Source organism: Falco peregrinus, chromosome Z (assembly GCF_023634155.1).
Source record: "Falco peregrinus isolate bFalPer1 chromosome Z, bFalPer1.pri, whole genome shotgun sequence".
Taxonomy (NCBI): domain Eukaryota; kingdom Metazoa; phylum Chordata; class Aves; order Falconiformes; family Falconidae; genus Falco; species Falco peregrinus.
In genome coordinates, this window is record NC_073739.1 from 55,808,619 (window position 1) to 55,830,006 (window position 21,388).

Here is a 21,388-nt window from a genome sequence, read left to right on the forward strand (position 1 = left end):
CTCCGTAGCAGAACTTGACTTAAAAACGAAGCAGCCGCAGCTCTTGAAGAAGAAAATCACTACTTCTGCATTCTCCAATCAGTCATCGTAGTTAATTAGTAATTGCACAAAATCATATGCCGAGGTCGTATAATTACAAGCTTAACCTTTTATTTTAAGGAAGAGAATTGGTAGTTTTCTTCCCTATTTGTAGCGTTTTGAACATCCAATTATGTCCTCGTGAAATAAAGAAAAGAAGGGTTGGTGAAATCCAAATTTGGTTTTGTTCACAAGGCGCACTTAGTATTTACAATTGAGGCTTAGTGATCCACTGCTCTTTTTAATTTACTTTCATAGACTTGCTATTTTGTGATAATATCATGTGTTGTGCTGTTAATACTGTAGTGGAGACAGCAAGTCACTCCATCCAGAAATGCTGAAAAAGCAGGTTGCTGTTTCTTTCCTTGGAAATGAAGTCTTAAGTTTTTAGCCTAATGTTTTAAGTCTTTTTCAGTAATGTGGATGATTCCTCCAATGAACCAAATATATGTGAGACTCTGTATTTCCTAAATGTCATAACAGTATTTCTTTATATGTTATTTGCAGAGGGAAGCCCTCTTTGAATCACATCCAGTTGTGTTGTGACTCCACTGAAGACAAATCATACCACCACGTGAATAACTTCGGAGTGGATTATCTCTTGTAGCTCACGTAACAAATGAGCATCCAGGTCATCCAAATGGGCACAGCTGATGTATCAGAGACTTGTTAAAAAAGTCAAGATTTTATTTCGTGTAACTGAAATACATCTGGGAATGATATTTCTGATATGTGTGTAAATGTGAAGAGAGCAGTTCCTAGTGTTTGCCTCCCTACAGCCCCTTGACCTTACGGCCTCAGGGGCAGTGGGAGGACTCTGCTATCCCAGCCTGCCTGGTATGTGGCGCTAGACGCTACAGCATTGTTCTTGCAAACTATGCTGCTTCAAGCAAGAAAAATCTCTTGTGTACAAGGGGGTTGACTGGGGTCCTCAGGAAGATGGCTTAGTGTAAGTGGTACACTGAAAACATCATTCTCCTTGCAGATCTTCAGCATGACATACTGCCTTCAGTCGGGTGCTCACTCTTGCATGGTCTGCTGTGCTTTGGTCTGGACAGCATTTTCACAAATGTCCTGTTGTCATTACAGAAGTATTTTATAAGCCATATACTGAGTGCAGCAGTACATGAGAAGACTCCAGTCATGCAGAAATACAAGGTTGGACATAACTTAGTGTATGCTGGTAGTTGATGGTCTTATTTGTTTGTCTATGGAAGAAGATAACAGATTTACTGAAGGGAGGAAAAAGTAGTCTGTCCCCTGCATTATCACTGCTCCATGAGCACCTACACCTGGCTTTGTGATGGGGAAGCAACTTTCTATCTTGGATGTACCTAGCTCTTTGCCTACCTAGAGGTTTCGATTCCAAAACGGAACACGCTATGAAATAATTTTTGGCATTTCAACTAAGTTAAAATGCGTAAGTAAGTAAGTACATGAGTCTGATCATCCAGAGGCTCTGGTGGAATCTCCAGAAAAGGATCTCAGACAGGAAAGGACTTTTCCTTCCTTAGCACCATCCTTACAGGAACTCTATTTAAGAAAAAGGCAAGTAGCCTGTCAGCCCCTACAAGGAGATCCCTGGGAGGCATGAGCCATCTGCACGGCGGTTTCATGCCTTTACAGCAGCCATAGTCTTGCAAAGGCTTGCTTCATGTGGCAATGGGAAGGTGTCTGGAGGGATCTGCAGTATGTGTTACAAATTGCCATGTCACTGTTCATACACAATATGAACAAATACAAGAATACAAGCCAGAATAGATCTGTACAGGAGAACTGAAATAAAATTGTGTGTTTCTGTTGGAAATATGTGCACTTGGGAGAATAGCAGTCCTGTGTTCATGATAATTACATAGGAGCAAAGCACCCAGTAGCATCTAATGTTTAGGAAAGGTGCTGAATTTTGTAGGGAATGTGAGCTGGCTTTTGTAACTTAAGTCGTTTCATCATCAGCCTAGGAAATGCATTAACATTTGCTTTGTTTCTGTGTGTGACCCTCTGTCACCTTTGTTTTTTTCCATGTCTGCTTGAGTTGAACTTCTTCAGCTGTGGGGAAGTCAGGAAGCTGCAGACAGAGGGTGGATGAGAAAGTGGGCAACCTCAGGGAGTGCAGAGAGGGAGTGTAACAAGAAGGCTGGGATCGCCACCTCGGGTAAGCAAGTTCCCATAGTCAAGAACAATCTCAAAGAGTGCGCCTGGCGCTGCCCTCAGAACTGGTCTAGGTCCATCTCCTGTTACTATTTTCATTAATGTATATTTGTAGTAATGTTATCAAATATGTATTATAAATATGTATATATTATGTGAAGGGTACAGGGCTTGTGTTTCCAAAACCCCTTAGGCATTATGGAGGAGTAGGTTCTAACTAACCAGGCTGGCTGAGACACTAGAGAAAAAGATTCCTAAACCATGTTTCTAACGGTGTCTTCTTCTATTGTACTGAGGAGTCACTGGGATTCAGTGGAGTTTCACCAGATATGAAGGTTTGTTGCAGATTTCTCATTTGTGATAATAGGACATGCCATCTTTCTGAGGGTATTCTGCAGAACAATCTGTGTGTGCACGAAGAACTGTAAAATGTCAAGTGGTATACGGTACTAAATATTATGCGTAATAGCTTTATTGCTGCTGTTTTTAGAGAAGTCGCCATCCTGTTTTCTGACCCATAACTGATGAATATTCTTCAATGCCTAGTGCTATTCCCTTGAGAAGAGCTGGAAAAGATTGCCAAGAAGCTAACTGAACCAGTTAGGCATTGCCTTTGCCTTAGAAATGACATGAGTAACAAGAAATGGCATCTTATTACCTTTCCTTTTGGGCGTTGTGGTGGATACTGGGACCTCAGAGACTTTCCAACATCAATCCCCCTGATAATGCATTTGAATTTATAATAGGTTTGGACCCTTTGGGATAATTAATTTACTCTGTTGGTTATAGAGTGTAAAGTCAACTTACAAGAGAAAATAAAGAACAGAAAGGACCTTCTGGAGTACACATAGTATGAATTCAGTGTGTTTTGTGTTCCTTTCTCTTTTCACCCTAAAGACTGTAGCCTCCATTTCTAAGTGAGTTCCTGAAGCACTGGGATTACTAATTCACCTTCAGGTCTTAAATCGATGGGACTTTTGCCTCCAGCTCCTCTGGTGAAGGACCTGAAGTGAGGATATGTCTACAGTATGCAACTTAATCTATTAAAGAAAAGGAAAGCCTCATGAGTAGAAAAAGCAGCAGATACATATCATGGGATAGCATCCTGCCTTAGGATCACTTGCAAAAATATTTTCTTCATTATGTCCTGCCATCAAAGACATTAGCTGCTTATAAGATCATTGCATGCCTGAACTAACAGTAATGGAAGAAGGTGTACACATGGCTGTATTTTGGAAGTGCAGAGCCAGGATCTGTATTACTGACTTCAGAGGAGTTGTACAGAGCATGAGAGAAACAGAATGCATCCTTTGGGAATAATTTAAAATAGGTAGGTGCATGAATCCTTCTGATCCATGTGATTGTGTGGCTGTATCTAAGGGACAAATTGGGCTTCTTTTTTAAAAAAAAAATTTCCCAGTGTATCTCTGCAAACTGTATGAAGGTTCATATTGTTGTTAAAAGTGCTACCCATGTCATGTTCTGTGTTTTGCCTGCAGTTTTAGGGGAAAAAAAAGAAACATCTTTACACTAATAAAGTACCTTTCCTATCTTGTCCTCAGGATACCTAACAAACAGAAATTAAAACTCACAAAAAAGGTCCCCTTACCCTTCCTATCATCATCATCTGAGTTGTAAAAGTGAGGCAGAGACAACTGGTATCTCACTGGTGATTTTAATATAAATTTTTACAGTATTTATTTTCATTAGTGATACAAGAAAGATAGTTCATCTCTGAAAGAGGTTAGAAAATACTTGTCTCTTTTGGATGTATTCTTCACAGTAGAAAAATCATTGGATAAAATTCTTGATGTGCCAACATCAATTGGAATTTGCTGCTGGTTTCTGTCAGGACAGGATTTCCTCCCCTCTGCTACAAATTAGTCCATTTTCTTTGTATAGTCACTTAGTAATGGGGATCCCCTGTTTGTGAGGATTTAGCATCTGTGATATGAGCATGAATGTATTTTATTTTGTGTTACAATATTGGAAGACATCACAATAGTTAAAGTCATGTTAGGATCAGAACCTAGAAGTATTTAATTTGTTTTCAAAACCTAAATCCATGTTTCGTTGTGATACTGTTGCATATGGGAGAGTTGTAAGTCATGCATTGGAACCAAAACTTCCGCTATGCTTTTTATTTATTTATTTCAGTAATACTTGATAAAACTTCAGTTGTGGTGGAAAAAGACCTTCCATTTCTGTCAGATGCGAGACAGAATGTGGCTTCAAAACATAGCCTTGCCCATTTTGCAACAGTGTTGCTACTTCCACTTTTTTATGTTTATCTTTAGAAATGAGATACCCTTTAGAATATCATACCCTCATGTGACATTAACTCTATATGCTTAGTAATAAGCAAATATAAATTGATCTTGCTGATATGGCAAAATTTATTTTCAGTATACGTAGGCTGGAATACATTCTGATGAGTTTCTCCTGTGAGACTTGTATCTGTTAACACAAACATGTATTAAAATTCCTCCAGAAGAACATGTTTGTAAAGTTTTCTGGTGGAAAAAGAGGAATATGAAATTTGTTTGCTTTTTTTTTAATGTACATTCATGATTAACAGTGCATATGTTCTCCTTTGTGGAAGTACACATGCATAGCGGGAAATCCAACATTTGTGTTCCAAAAGCTCTATAAAAGTGGAGGAGGCTATTGATATTTGTGGTGTTCTTTGCAAAGGAGGAAAAATGGCGGTGTGTGTTAAAATAAGGAATATGATTAACTGGATGGGTTAAAACTTTGGATTGTAGTGTTGTGCCCGTACAGCATCGGAAATAGGATGGGGAACAGAAAGAAATGTTACTGGAAATCTTGGAGTGGGCCGTAATGTTCTTGCATACTAGCAGAGAAGTTTTTAATCAGATACTGAAATGATAAGGGTGTCACTGCGGATGTGTGAAAAATACTACTTTCCCTCACATGAACAAGTAAGCAGATGATCTGGAACATTTTGGAAGCATTCAGATTTGGAGGGTAATGTGGAAACAGAATACAGCGTATTAGCCTGGATATAGAAATTTCTGATTACATTCTGGATTTGCAATAAAAGTAACAAATGTGGTAGAAAAACATACCTCTGTAGAAGGGTAAGCAGCTGAGAGCCATGCTGGGGGAGTTCGCCCTGTTCTGGGCAGAGAGGCTGTGAAGCTTGGTTGGTCAGAAAAAGCGTAAGCTAAGGACATAGTGAGAGAGCTGCCCTGGGCTCATCAGTTATGTGGAGTAACAGGGGGTTGGGTTTTCTGTCCCCCATGGTTGCTACATAAATGATCTGTTGTCACACTCTGTATTGCCTACTCAGGTTTTAAATACAAATTTCATTTTTCATTCCTAAGGGTGTTGTAAACTCTTGCCATTTTCATTAACTAGCCCTTCCTCTTTCCCATATGTTTGAGTTTCACAGCCTTTTTTTGAATGCTGTCATTTGGGAGGAAGTGAAATATTCGACAGGCAAATGGTCAAGCTCTTCTCTGGTGCAGGTGGTGTTTGGCCAGAAGTGGCAGATGGATTTACAAACTGAGGAAATGCAGTCTAACAGCACTTCCTTTAAATTTTAAATTACATTGAAATTGATCAGTACTGATGTCTTTGCATTTATATGCAAGCTAATATTGTTCTGCATGCTGGAATATTGTTAGGTTTTGCTTGCAAAGAAACTGTTTCCATGAAATGAAATGACGCCATGAAATACAGTTTCGGTATCCAGTTCAAGAATATAATACAATGTGTCTGCCTATAGCAATATATAGACTCTTAACTTTCATTCTGCTGATTGAAAATCAGCTTTCTTAGGCCTGGGCTATCTTAGGACATACCTGGATAGCATAGATACAAATATGTTTATTCTTGCAAGGTCATTATTTCCTTGTTACAACTGTTTTCAAAAGGGAAAGTATCTTTTTATAAGGAACAGAAGACTGGAAGGAAAGGCTAAGTCTAGTCTAGTCTTGTCTTGTGCTAAGTCGTAAGTAAACCATAAACTGATCGTGCATCATGTTGCAACCCTTTAGAGCATTGCTTGCTTTTGGAGGGTTCTTGATTGTTGTTGATTTCCTGTTTCATTTTGCAATGATGTCTATGGTAAACCTTATCAAGAGTACCCTGATGTCTTGTTCCTGGGTTACCTAGTTATCTTCTGATTTCTGCACAGAATTTATATACACTCATTTTGTTTCTGTAATTTTTTTTAGACTGAGAGATTCTTAGCAACAGTGCTTGACATTCTTCCTTGTCCTGTCTCATCCCCCTTTTTTCCAAGCTAAAGTAGCCAAAGTCTTTCAGGCATTTCATTGGTGATAAACGATCCCTCTCACCATTGTGGTTGGCATCATCAGCACCTCTCCCACCCTGAATCCACCTTTCCTGGGCTTGACTGAACAGAAAGGTAGGTGGTGCCACGGGGTGCAAGGAGCTCCACAGGAGGTCTCATCCCAGCCTCTTGTGCAGACATTAAGCTGACATTAATACTTCCTTTGCTAGAAATACCTTGACTGATACCCTGTGTGCTCTTTTTCCAGCTGCATCAGATGATGTTGTGGTCTCTGTTTTAAGTATCCACATACCCTAAATATTTAACTTGAGGTGTAAGATTAGCTGTATAATCAAAGAGGAAAGAAAGACATTTCTGCAAGGTCATTCACAGACATTTAAGCAATTTCTATTATTTAGTTCAATATGTCAGTTTTCTATTAAGTGTGCTGTCAAACTTCATGTCCTAAATTTTGCTAACCCCTTCCTAATTTCTGTGGCTACATTGTTGGTGATGATATTAAATAAGATTGGTCCCATGGCTGATCACAGATGAACTCCCTTAGTAACCTCCTGATGTTTGGGTTTTTTCCAACATTAGTCCTCATGTTCCTTTTAAAGCATCTGTTACCCGTCTGGCAACCCTTGTACAAATTGCCAGCATTTAGTGCTTAACTAATAGTTTCCTGCGCTGGACTCAGTCAGATGTTTTGATCTAGGTAGTTTGTCGAAAAATTCAGATGATTTATGGAAAGAAGGACTCAGTTTAGCTGGGCACAATCTAATTTTGGTAAATCCACATTGTATTTTCTCCCATTTTCCAAGCGCATTGAAGTTTATGGTGTCTTCTCTTTCATATTTGTCCTAAAACTTTATATATTATTAAAGTCAGACTAGAGGCCTGACTGGCTGAACAGGTTGAGAAACTTCTTCCCTTTTTTTTCTAAAAGACAGTATTCATTCCGTTCTCCTATAGCATGTATCCTAGGATAGTCTGTCTACTCCACTGCAAAGTCTTTGGAGTTTCGCCTCTATTTCATTTTGATAATTCTTGTTCTGTATCCTTTTTTCTTTTGACCATCGTACCCTTGACTGTATAGTCATTATTTCTGTTGAAAAGTGAATCAAGTATTAATTTAGTTATAGAGTTATACTTGGAGGATCTTTTCATCTTGTATCGTTTGAATACGTATGCAATGCACTTTCTTTTTTCTTTATTAATACATTTGGTAAGAATTTGAAGGAATTCCAGACTCTTAAATTCTCTAGTTCTCTGTTTGTTTTTTGTTTTTTTTAAATGATCTTTTACAGTAGATGACTTAATTCTGTCTGTTATTTCATGTGGTTTAAAGTGAGTTGGCCCATCGTCATTCACACCAGATCTTACCATATCTGATGTGGAAAACTTAACGGAAAACAAACTTAAACACAGCAGTATGGGTTCATTGGCTACTTAGTGAAGATACACCCGTGACTCACACAGGAGTAGCCAGAACTGACAGCTATCAGTAGTATTTGTTCTCTGTGTATGGGAAGTTCAAGTCTTCCCTAATAATATACTGTCCTGACACTTGTTTCTCCCTTGTAACACGGTAGAGCTGTGCCTGTCTCGCCATATGTGGTGGCCCATAGCAGACTCCAACTCTGTCCCATTAGAGCCCTCCTTTTCCAGACTGATAGAGATCTCTTTTTTTTCCCTGAAGTCTATCAGATCATTAATATGCAAAACTACTACACTTTATAACCATTATTTCATTTTACCTGAGTGCTTTAAAATACAGGCAGGTATCCTTTCAAAGCTGTGTTTTTGTCATGATTGCTCTTCTGTCTGTTATTCCTTGGAGATCCATTTTGTCATGATCTCTGTAGTTAGCATTAGTCATTTCAGCACCAATATAACATAGCATCTCCTGATAATAGAAGATAAATCTTATTTGCATATAATGAATGATTCCTTAGGCTTTTCAACTCCAGCTATATTGCCTGGATTTTTGTAAGAATATTGCTGTGAAGATATTGAACATCAGCACAGGAGAGCTAGGTTCAATTTATGGCTTGGTTGTGTCAAATTTCTTTCAAATGTTTCTGTGCAGCTCAGTTTTTCTATGCCTTCTGCCCAATAAAATGGAGATAAAAATGTTTCCCTGTGTCAAAAGGCATTTCCAGGAGGTATACTTACTAATGATTGGCAAGTGCTTAAGTGATTTAGTAGTAAATACTGTGGAAATAGAGATAGTCTATAGCCTGCAGTACATCCATCCTCAAGTGACTGGATGGTTGAATCTTCAGAACAGCAGTTAGTAGATTGTCAGTTTTTTTAGAAAATGAAAATTTAGGATTTTTTTTAAAATGCCAACAATTTTGTACAATAAATTATCCATGCTTTTCCTAATTTTACCATTACTGCAGCTTTTGGCTTTTTATCAGGAAAATATGCTCCATTATTTAAAATTTGAATTGATATTGATTTATGTGAAAGGGAATCACTGTCAACCAGAGTAAATGTTTTAATAGTTTCTATTATGAGATCTGGCTTTCAGGCTGATAATCTCATTATTATTTACTAATTTAATAAGGATTGCATACTTTTGTGTTTCTTAGGGTATGACTGAAGAAAACTGTAATAGTTTAGACATGCTGAGAATACTCAGAGCTTTGCTCCTACACTGCAAAGTTTAGGATGTGTGATTTCCTGTTTGAAAATGAGGTTGCCTGTGCCCTTTGAATCAGTCTTACTGTCACATAAAACACACCCACCTTTTCCCAGGTGATAGTATTGAAATAATGAGACTGGTTCATATAGCTCTGAGGTTGCTGCATTTGGAATGATGAATGCAATTGAGTCCCCATAATGTAAAAATTATTTTAAAGATGGAGAAGATACAAAGCCAGTAATGAATAATGATAGCAAAGTAAGACATACTGCAGAAAAAGACACGAAAGAACTGTATTAAATGGAGGACTCAGGAGATTTTAAAGTTACAGACTATAAATAATTGCAGAGATAATAGTATAAATGAAAGAAGGGAATTATCCACATTCTCAGAAGAAGAAAAGAAAGGTGCAACGGCCTCAAGCTGAAACAGGCAAGTCTCAAGTCATTAAGAAAGCGTTTCTTATAATGAGAGTAATGGGCTGGTGAATGGGAGGGCAGTGCAGCATAACTGCAGATGGGCTACCGAGGTTGTGGGCATTCCTGCAGAGTGGAGCTGGACAGATTAGGTAACATAGATGAGCTTCTCCAGCTGCTAGTCATTTCAAGAGCTTGCAAAAGTCAGTCTGTTTCTCTACATCATCTTCATAAAATCTCTCGTCCTTCTACAGCTGCCAGTCACATTCTTCCAATGGGATATCATACTGAAATTTGTCTTTGCAGCCAGGATTGTGAGTCCCAGTAGCTTCAGTGAAATGAGGGTCAATCTCATTGCGTTTCCACTGTGATTATGTGCGTTTTCTGTGCTGTTTTGCCAGCATGTCCCACGTCTCTCTGACTGCTGTTTACTCAGCCTTTGTGAACAGGTTCTTATTATCACCTTTATTGTCATGTTCAAGTGCACTGCTTATCTTGCATGTAAACATCACTGGTGCTGGTGGCAAGTTGCCAAAGGACCTCCTTCAGTTGAGAAGGTATGTCTTGTTATGAGATTTCAGCTATAGGCAGTGGCTGAAGCCAGCATGCAAAAAAGGTCCGGTATGACCCTATCCAGTTTCCTCTTCCTATATATGTCATTCTGTTTGTTGCCTCTCTGTCTTCAGCGACACCATCTTTTTCAGACTAATTCCAGCAGGTGTATACAGCTATGGCGTTTATCTAGGCTTTACTTAGGCTATTGAGGGGAAAAAAAAAAGAGGGTCATGGCCTACTTGCACATGGCTTGGATATGGCAGAAGTCTCTGTGGTGTTATGACATTCCAGGGAAAACCACAAAAAAAACCCATGGGGAAAACTCCTGTATCCTTTGTACTATCAGGTTAGGAATTGGAAAAGTGTAACAGCTTGTCTAGGTCCTCATTAGTGCCAGTAACCAAGAGCAACCACCCCTGTTTTTTGTTTGGTGTTTTTGCTAGGTAGTCATTCCTGTGATGGGAAAAAGCCAGGATGTGCATGTTTCAACATCTTGCATGTCATGCACTGATCTCCATGCTGTATATGGGTGTCACCAAGAGACTGGTACTTGATAGTTTGCCCTTGTTCTTCATGGTTGTTGCACTGCTCTGAACAAGTAATAAGACTTGTGAGACTGCTTGCTTTTAACCTGAAAGTTAGCACAGAGGCAGTGTAAGGCTCTAAATAAGCAGTCCCAGTGAAAAACTACAACCTGGGAACATAACAGTTTAACTACAAAATGGGAATGTGACCAGCTTTGGTGCTGCGTGCTGCTGTATAGCTGGAGCTGGAAGGCCCACCTGCAGGGTTCAGATCAGAACAAGATTCAGCCTTTTGTCAGCAGGCTGTTGATGGCTGCAGGTCTGGTCTGTTACTTATTTATTTTGCAGGGAGAGAGTTCTTTGGTACCTAGTGACATGCTGTGCTCCACAGATATCAATAATTCAAGCCCTGTGACAGTTCTGTGAAAGAACTTGTGCAGATGAGCCTGAGGAACAGCCACAGGACTGGTTCAGCAGGAAGGCAATTGACATGTTAAACTGTCCTGGTTGTTTACCCACTTATTGCTGCCTCACTGCACCATGGAGTCCCTAGCGGGTTTTATTTGTTTCCACTTCTAAATGGAGTTATTATCTCAGAAGGTGGTTCTGGACGATTGATCCCCAGGAGCTGTGCATCTGAGGGAGAAAGCCTTGGAGCTAAAAAAGTGTAAGCACCCAAATCTTCCCAGATCCTCAGGCTTGTCGGGCTGGAGCAGGTCTGCATTTCAGGGACAACCCCCTGCCCTGAGCAGTGCAGGGAAGAGGGGTGAATTTCTCCTGTGCCAACTGGAATGACACTTCCTAACTGAGCTCCTGTCTAAGCTTTGCCTAGGTCCAAGTTTCAACCTTTTAAGGAAATATCGATATGAGTACTTAATGACAGGGTCCAGATTCTGTATTTGGACCTTAAGTAGAATCATCTTGCTGTTCACTCTGAAAGTTAAAGAGTTTTATTTGTCTAACTTCAGGCCTCTGGTTCAGCAAATGCATCTAGTTTTTGCTTTCCACCCGTCTTAACTGTGAGCCGTAACAATTCTCAGAGGCAGCATCTTGCCAAAGGCACACCTGGTGGCTGCCTGGGTATAGCTAGCTGCTGTGGTTCTGCTTTTAGTACAGCTATAAATGAAGCAACAGACTTTCTTCCCAGGCTTCAGTTTTGTTGGAGGCTATTAATTAGCTTTACATTAGCAGCTGGGGGAGTACTTGTATGGTCACTTTGCTGATTAGTTTTGCTCTTATTTTTGAGGAGTTAACTAATATTTCAGTGTGTTACTTTAAGAAAAAGAATTTATACTATCCATGAATTCAATCATTGGTCAGTGTTGCAAATGTACATTGGTAAGTAACTATATATCTGCCTGTGTAGGGGAGGTATATAACACTGTGTGTATTGTATAATCTGGGGTGGGATCATCCTAAGTGAAAAGAAAGCTTCAGAAAATAAATGTAAAGGTACAATGTAGCTGCTCCTTAGAAACCTGAAGTACAATGATGTAAATGGGCAGATAATTGTCTTACCACTATGCCAGGGTTAACTCTTGTTATTATATTATAGCAGCTTTCATTATTGCTAATTATTATTAGTCATTAATACTGGTTATAGTAGTAAATAAAATCGTAGAGTCTTCACCTAATTTTTTATGCGTTCCAGTGAGCCTCTTATCAGACTTGGGGGTGAGCAAAGACTGATGTTAGCATTTGCCTTTATAAGTCAGCATCTGGCTAAGTACAGCTGGAGTAAGTAGTTTAAGGCAGACATACAGAAAAAAATGGGCTAGAATGGCCCCTCCAGAGTCATCTGATCCCCCTCCTACCTCTAGGGAAAGCTCAGATATTCCGATGTCACTTTTGACAGATGTTTGTCTAATGTGTTTTTAACACCCTCCAACAATGGAGACTCCAGGCCTTCTCCTGTAGCAGCAAGACATTGTTGACTCTTCAGTTTGTAATCTACAGTTTACTTCCTGATATGAAAAAATGTATTAACTTTATTGGGAGGAATTTAACAGTATGCTAAGGATGCTACATCTGTCGTATCATTTGGACAAGAACAGGAGGCTGTGGGTGTATTTTTTCAAATTTAAATTACGTAGCTTTATTCTTGGTTAAACAAGCCAGATGCTTACAGCATGCTTATCTAATGTCTGAAGAAATTTTCAAGGACACTTAGCAGAGGTTAAAAGTTCAGTTGCAGCTGTTCTGTGAGGCAGAAGCAGTCCTAGGATTATGCACAAATTCACCATATGAACTGATCCAAATATAACTAGGCAAAAACGTCACATCAGAAGTCAAAGGATCTGAGCCTTGTGAATGAAATGCCCAGTGTACACACTGCCAACAGGGCTGCTTGCACATAAAAGTCACGGCACAGGCGAGTGATGAAATCTAGTCTCTGCTAGCCAGAGGGCAGAAGGCAGAGAGCAGGATGGCAGTCAGCAGCTCGCTGGCTCTCATGTTTGCTCAGGCAGTGAAGCCTGTCCCCACGCTTGCCCCACTTCAGCATCGGGCTGCTGCAGGGGAATGAGCCAGACCCCTCCCAGGCTCCTGCCCATCCCTTGTGTCTGTTGCCAAGGTAGAGTTTTCCATCAAATGATTATTTTGCACCAGTGGATTACAGAGCAATAACAAAGTCCTACGCCTATACTAGGGACCTCTGCAATCTCTAGGTGATTATTTTCAAGTGGTTAATCCATGTGGCAGCAGATAAGACTCCTGTACTGCAGTTTCCCACTGCACTGCATCACAGGGCAGAGAGCTGGCACAGCATATGAACATCTTTCTTCCTCCTCAGTCCAACCTTTTCGAGGTAGTATCTCCATCAAGTTCATGTGGGAAGGCAGGGTTTCTGTCATTGAGACATAAGCATCCTAAACTGCGTGTGCAGGGGCAATGTGGTAATACTGCATTCACAGCTGAATTAATTTCTGCACAAGAGTCTTCCCTGTCCTCTTTCCCAGTGGTGACCCTCACACATCTGATTTGAAAGACCAGACTGGGTAAGGTTTTACAGAGTCTGCCTCATGAGAAAGATGCCTGAGATTGTTGTCTTCAGTGTTAATGTAAGAAGGAAATACTTACCTGAGTGCTTGCTGTTCTAAAGCATATGATTTCTTTACACTCACATTCATTAGAAGGCTTGATACAAAGGTATAGCATTCTCCTTCCACCTAAATTCCCTGATTTGAATTGTTATCAGCAGCAGAATTGCGCAGGAAGGTACATGTTAGGAGAACAATAGTGCCATTATGACCTACTAACATTGTAATCTAATTTGAGTTAAAAAAAAGACCTACATATTAACATCCAGCATAGCTGAATGTATTTTTATAGTACAGAAACAGCAATCCGTGACAGTTTTTAAAGAAATTTGTGTCTGAATATTATTTAGATTTCCATTTCTGACTGGTACAGTGTTTCAGTTGAAGGAATGTTTCTCACCTGTACTGCTTAGCCAAGCTGTGTTTTGTTTTGATTTTTTTTTGGTTGTTATTTAAATGTTAAAAATTTTGAAAAGTGTATGATCTTGAAAACAGCTTGTTAATTAAGGAACAGTTCCCCACTCTTGTTTCTTGAAACACTGATGACACAGAAGCACCTTAATTTACTCATAATGCCCTAGATTAAGGATAATGGTGTAACTTCAGTGATCAGTCGTGGCCTATATCACAAGCTGAGCAGCTCACAGTCTCTAATGTATTTCCCATCAGGGCAGTGATGGGAGGTGTGATGTTCTGTTACCCCAGCTTTACAGGCTGAGGGATCTTGAGGCACAAGAGATTAAACAACCTTCCCAATGTCATGGCAGGACCTCAGCGACAGAGGAAAGAGTTTGTGTAGCAGCAGTTAAGATCCTTTCTCTGTGAGTGATACAGCTAGAACCCTATAAAGAGCTGGTGTGTGTTCCCATATGGACCAGATTAGCTGTACTGCATATGAAAATCATGGCCATAAGGCATTTTTTGCTAATGGAGTATGCTGCACTGGTATAATCAGAGTTACATTAGCATTAATTTCTTGCCATCAAACTCAGAAAAACTCTGCAAATTTTGCAAGAAGAAAAAAGATGGTTTATGTGTACATTTAGGCCCAGCTTTTGCCCTGCTTGAAGGTGGTGGGAATCCCTTCATTTACATGGTGAGGCTTTGGTTTTCTCAGATTTCACTGTGTTCCTGTTGAAGATACCTCCTGTGGGCATATTTAAGTGAGTTAGGGTACAGTTATCCAGGGGGAGTTTAAAGGATCAAGTTTAAGTTGCTTGTTCAACTCTCACTACAACCACTTATGTTCCTGAGTCACGTAGGCAGTTTAAAACCACTTCTTGCTCCTTCTAATGAAAACCTGAATACTGGACATTGAAATAGATCTCAGTTATATATACAGTGTGGTAGCTGGTACTTGCTGCCATTCACAGAGGGGGAAAATATCGATTGTTTCTCTTCTGCTATTGGATTTTGGGTAACTGAGCTGTTTACTGCAGGCAACTGCAATCAGCCATTAACTTTAGTTGCTTAATTAACTAATTTGAAAGTTTCTAATTTAATTGTGCCAGTTGATATGCTTAAATACTTTTTTTTGTGTCAGTGAAGTTTTTCCAGTTGTTCAAAGACACAATAAGACTGGTACCTCATAACATAGTTTTCCTTTCACAGTGGCCACCTTGTAAGTCATACTTCCTGATTCAATTTTAAATAAGCTGTTACGAAAACCAAGAAGGCTGCAAGATATGTAATGACAAATAATACAGGCAATTTCAAAAAGAAAGAAGAAACTGCTTGTGACCAAGTATGTATGAAATTAAATAGGTCCTAGAATCCTGTATTAAAACTGGTCTCACCTAACATTAGGTAGATGTTACACAGTAAAAGCACAGAATTATTTCATAACTTAGAAAAGTCGTTGATTTCCTTTCTGAGATACTACATGTTTGTTGTACATGCTTACTTCTCAAAGGGAAATGTAACATTCATCCAGCATGCAGATTTGCCAGACACACCTAAGTTGTCAGAGTAAGTGCGTAATGTACATGGTGTGCTTATACCTCACCTGAAATACTGCACCTAAATTTCTACCTTACTTATATGATAGTGGGCCTAATTCTCCCTCCCTGTCTTGAGCTGATTTTTAGATTTATCTTTCCTGCTCAAAGTACTGTCTAATATCTAATAACAGCTGTCACTTTCTGCTCTGCACCACTTTGTATAGTCTATTGTTCTTATGTATAAGCATAGCATGGTCTTGCTTTTCAATTTTTTTTTCTACACTTATTCTTCTTGTTTGCGTAACCTTACATGTTTCCAGAGATATGGAGCGTTAGGGCATCCAGCTTTGTCAATAGTTTTAGAGGGGAGAGAGAAAGTGGGGGGAGAGAGTGAGAGAACAGCGTTAAGTTCTAATTGTATACATAAAACAATGTAAGTAATAAAAATACTTGCTTTTGTGTCAAAGGTGGTGTGTAAATAATTACACGAGCCCAGCTGAAGTACCCATAAGAACTGGATAAAACCATTAATGGCCAGGTCAGAAAATATATTAATCTTTATTGGTGCTGAACTTTGATTGAAGTAATGTGAACTAAACCACTTGTTAACTATGGCATGTGGTCAAAATGTTTATAGGTTTATCGATGTCTTTAAAAGACAAGCTTAACTGAACAACACTTCCACGGTGCATAGGTTTCTTGAACAAGGAGCATGGCCTAACTTCAGCTTTGTGAGACATGGCAGTTACAAAATGGGAAGACACATAATGGCATCTCTTATGCCTTGCAAAACAAAGGTAATTAGAGGAATATTCCTCAAACCATATGGACGTGGGTGGTTCCAGCAAGGGACAGTCAAATTGATCCTAGGATTAGGAATAAACAATGCCAGAAGATGACTGAATAGCTTGTACAATGCAGAAGTTTCCCATTTCCTCAGAAGGGAAGGTTAAGTAAAATACAGTGCATATATGTTGAAATCTAGAATAGAGGTTTTGCACATATTCAGATCTTCTGGAGAGAAGCTGTAGCCTTGGGTCTGATGATACTGTGAATATCTAATGGTTTTTTGCACTCATATGTGAATTTCCTCTGCATGTGCATTCAGCTGCCTGGACACAAGCCAGCTCCAGTTCAAAAGCATGTTTGTGAAGCCCAGCCCAGATCGTTCTCCCACTGAGCGCTGTTTATGAGCTCCAGCACAGTGTCACCCTAACAAGGTCACAAGGTTTTTCAGTTTGGAGCTGGCTGGAGGCCCATAAGATTGGTGTGCAGGCAAAGGGAGCTCATATCTGCTTGTTCTACCTTGTTTATGTGCATCCTGTAAGAGCGTACCAGCATCCATTGTAACACCGAGGTTAAGAAAAGGAACAGCATGCTCTGGAGTTCTTTTGAACAAAATGGCTTTAGCTAAGCAAATTTGTAAATTTACTTGTGGACTGGGTCATTCAAATAGTTTTAAAGGCCTTGAAAAGGAAGGCTACTGGGTTTTTCTTAAAAGCACATTAACACATATTTAAGGTACTGCTGTGCCAGCTTTGTCCAGCATGGCAGGCACACCTGACCTGAAGGACAGTTTTACCCCCTTGCTGCTCACCAGTTGCTTTGTCAGCTGCAGTCCAGGCTGCTCCAAAAGGGGTAGACAGAACCATGCCTGCTGCTGCGCTTGGCTGCTCATCCCCATGGCTTCCCATTGCAGGCATGAGTTTTGCAAAGCCACATGGAGAGCTGGGCTGGTGGGCCAACCTGGCTAAATCCCAGTCATCTCACTGTTGCTAGCTTTCAGCTGAGCAGCTTCCCAGATCCAGCTCACTGTGTGGCCATGGGAGCGATGGCACTGGCAGAAAGGGGTGACTGGCTGTGGGCAGGGAGAAGGGCGTGAGACCACTCCTTCAGTGCAGCACTGGTTCTCACCATGCTGCCTCTACAACCGTTGGCATGCACTGCCTGCCACCCTTTAACTATACGGCTCAACATCAAACTAATAAGCCTCTCCTGGGGCCCATCATAGCTCAGGTGATGTGGGCACTGCTTCTGAGTCCCAGCCTGGCTTACACTGGAACCAGGCATGGATTTGCAACAAATAGGAGTAACTGAAATCTAGGCTTAAGTACCACCACAATTTATACTGACAATATCTGTGTGCTACTTTATATATATATATGTATATATACACACACACACTTAATTTTATGAAACAGATGTGGTTGGTTTTTTTCCCTCACGTTGCTTTTCCTGTGCTGAAGTCCTGATAGATGTATTAGGCCCACCACAGAAACTGAACCTTGAGTAACATGGTATCAGAGAGTGAAATCTTTGGAATGGAAATGACTTTGATATTTCCCTGATGTATTAGCAGGAAATGTTTTTTCTCAGATCACCTTAAAAAAGTAAAAAAGTGGAGTGTATCCAAGATTCGACTTTTAGGATAGGACATTGCAGAAGAGAATGGAAGACTGATTAATGTGAAGCAGCTCCACATGTTCCAGCTTTCATGCCTCATCAGTGCCTTTTCTGATAGCCTTAAATTTTGACAACTGTTGATTGGTGGAAGTCAAAGATGAGGAAGTATAAAATAATTTGATTTTGTTTCAAGGGATGGTCTGTCAAAACCAGGCACAGCCTTAATGACAAACTGTGACTATCGTTTCTTAGTAGTTACAAAAAAATCTGCTCTCCGATGTAGGATAATCTGCTAAACATACTATGACGGGCATTTTAGGCAAAATGTATGGTTACATTTCACAGTTACTACTGTGGAATAGCATTTAGTTCTTCAGTAAGAAGTATCCCTTGAGGAGCAGAAGGTGAAACGACTGGAATTCACATAGTTTTAAGTTACACAGTTTTCTATAAATAGAGTGCCTATTAAAATGAAAAAATAGAGCACCTATTAAATCTGCCATGGATTTCAGTGGGAACAGAAGTGGGTCATAGGTCTGCATAGAAACTGAAAAAAATAATGAAATTTTATGCATGGCAGTGCCAGCTCAGTGCCCCAGTTTCTCCATCAGGTTTTGTACTGTTCTTTTTCCACATAGATTTGAGTTCCTGCAGTGACTCTTGATCTAATAGTGTTCGTATTTGTAATATGTTTCAACAAAAAGGCATGATTAGCCTTGTGTTCTGGATATTGGCTTGTCTCTGTGGGCAACTTTTTTCAGCTCTTATTATTTGTGTCTTACCCACAAGCATAGAAGCTGCATAGTAACCAGCCCTCACTGACAAGGTTACCTTACATTACTGCAGCACAGTAAAGGTGGCAAAAGGCAAGCATTTTAGTTCTGTCAAATTCCGTTTACAGCTTTTACGTTATCAAGGTCCTTTGTGTTGCCGGTGCAGTGTAGAGGGGCCATGGGGAGATGGAATACTCGTGCCTACATCTGAATCAGTGGAGGAGGAGGAACAGGATTAGCAGCTGACCACAGTACCTAAGATACTGAGTAAACAAAGACCCAGATGTTAGGTTGAGACATCAAACCCAGGCGATGTCTATCCAACAGTGAGCCAGGCTCCCAGCATTTTCCATGTGCTACAGTCCAGCAGAGGCATCTGTTACAAAGCAAAACTCTCTGCACAGAGTCCACTTTTGCTGCTCACTTAGGTGACTTTTTATCATTATATCTGGAGCAATAAATCATCAATAAACATTTGTGTTGCAACCAGAAGCACAGGTTCTGTTTGTTGTACATACAGCCTACAAACAAAATAAAATGGATTAAGGGCTGAAACAATGTTATATTCTCCACTAACTAAGAATGTTCAGTTTTGATTAATCAAAACTATTGGAAATCATGAAAGCCTGTTATGAAATCTGAAAATATTCTCACTTCTATAGAATTTTTAAATATACACAGTTCTGGTGATCACCTACAGGTGTGACTGCTGTGATTGCTTGGTAGAAAAGGGCTATCCATAACTGAAGTAAAATATACCTAACATTTTAGATTACGAAAAGGCCTCACAGAAAAATTGTTATTTCTGAATTAGTACCTAGGATATAATATTGTGAACCTAAAGATATGAATGACATTAAAAAGTGGTGTTGCCTTGGGAATATAAAACCATATGACTTGGAATTCCAGATCAGGTTATTGATTCCAGTCATCATTAGCAGTTATAATGAATATTTTAGTTTTAAAAGACAGCTGCTGTTGTCTGCATCTAACCAATTGTGCAACAGAAGTACAGTGCAGAGAATATTCCTTCCATGAGTGATTGATCCATTTATGACAATAAATGAGATTTTATTATCCTTAGCTTGCTGCTTGCATGAACAATTTGAAGTCTGCAGTTTTCTTTTATCTCTTCTGAGTAGCAGAGATGTGCTGACTGGAACACATTAGTAGGAGAAAAATAAGTGAAATGTAAACAAACCTATCTTGAGTGCTGTTGTTTAATATCTAGATATGAACAGAAATACCTCCTGACAAATGTGTGGGGCCTGTTTCAGTTCATCAATATGTGAAATCTCCCACCCAGCTCCTGAGCATTAGGCTATATTCAACAGAGGAGCCAAGAGGTGAACAGAACACTGACCCTCTCCCCAACCCTTGTAAGCACTCATGAACATGAGAATATAAAATACTTCCTCATTCAGATTTTTAAGTTCACAGTTCTCTTGTATTTCTTTGCTGCAGTCAATTTCCTAGTTATTTTTAATGGCCTGGAGCTGTGGATATGTTAGCAAAGTTCATCTATAAGCCAGTTGTACTGGACATTCCAGTTGGTTTCTCTAACCACAGAAATGTATTAGACTAGGAAAAAAATGTGGAAAAGCAAAGATGGAAACGTGGGAATGGAAATTCCCCTTTGCATTTGAAGGTGTAGTGTGCTACATGCTTAGCAGCAAGTAGCCTGTTATTTGATGGCTTAGCTTAAACTCTGAAATGCTTCCATCTCCTGTATCCCATATTTCAGTTCTCTGTGATTTTTAGTTTTGCTAAATTCTGACAGGTGGAATTTTGCAGAGTTTGCTGCAACATAGCTTGTCTCTTTGCCTGCAGAGTTTGGTGATGTCTCACTGTGCACTGTGTCAGTGAAGAACCTTCTGCCTGCTCTCACAGAGTCCACGGCTGGTGTGACTCCTCTGCTAGATGCAAAGTGATGACAATCTCCAAAACCCCATGTGTTTCAGAGAAGGGAAACATCTTTACCCTCTTGGTAAAAAGGTCAAAAGCCACAAAGGATCTTCCCAGGATCCCATTTGTCATCAAGTGGTGAAATTCTTTGTTGTACTGTAGGATCTAGGATATGTTCTCAAGGCAGTCATGTAATTTCTATTGATCTAGCCACACTCTCCACGTGTATTGTTGCTTCAGTAGCTGATAACTTGGTGTACTGTTGTACTGGATCTGGCTGGGATGGAGCTCCTAGCAGCCTATATAGTGCTGTGTTTTGCATTTGTGGCTAGGCAGAGTTGGTAACACATTAAGTGGTAATACTCCAGTGTTTTGGCTATTGCTGACCAGTGGTTGCAGTGTCAAGGCTTTCTTTTCAAACCACTTCTCCTCTGCCAAGGCCAGTAGGTTGTGTGTGGGCAAGAGGTTGGGATTGGGCCCAGCTGGGACAGCTGACACAAACTGAACAAAGGGGCATTCCATACCATATGATGTCTTGCTTAGCAATAAAAGCTGAGGGAAAAGAAGAGGATGCAGGAGCATTTCTTGTTACGGCATTTGTCTTCCCAAGCAATCATTATGGGTGCTAAGGCCATGCTTTCCAGGAAGTGGCTGGACATCTGCCTGCTGATGGGAAGTAGCAAGTAAATTCCTC

At 40.0% G+C, this 21,388-nt stretch overlaps 1 long non-coding RNA gene across 2 annotated transcripts in view; it reads left to right on the forward strand.

Moving 5' to 3' along the window:
- LOC114013328 (uncharacterized) overlaps positions 1-21,388 on the forward strand; it is a 28,056-nt gene that overhangs the window by 552 nt on the left and 6,116 nt on the right. For both annotated transcript variants that reach the window (XR_008744866.1, XR_008744865.1), the window contains exon 2: positions 586-3,556. This is a non-coding gene — a long non-coding RNA (uncharacterized LOC114013328). The remainder of the gene's footprint in view (positions 1-585; positions 3,557-21,388) is intronic.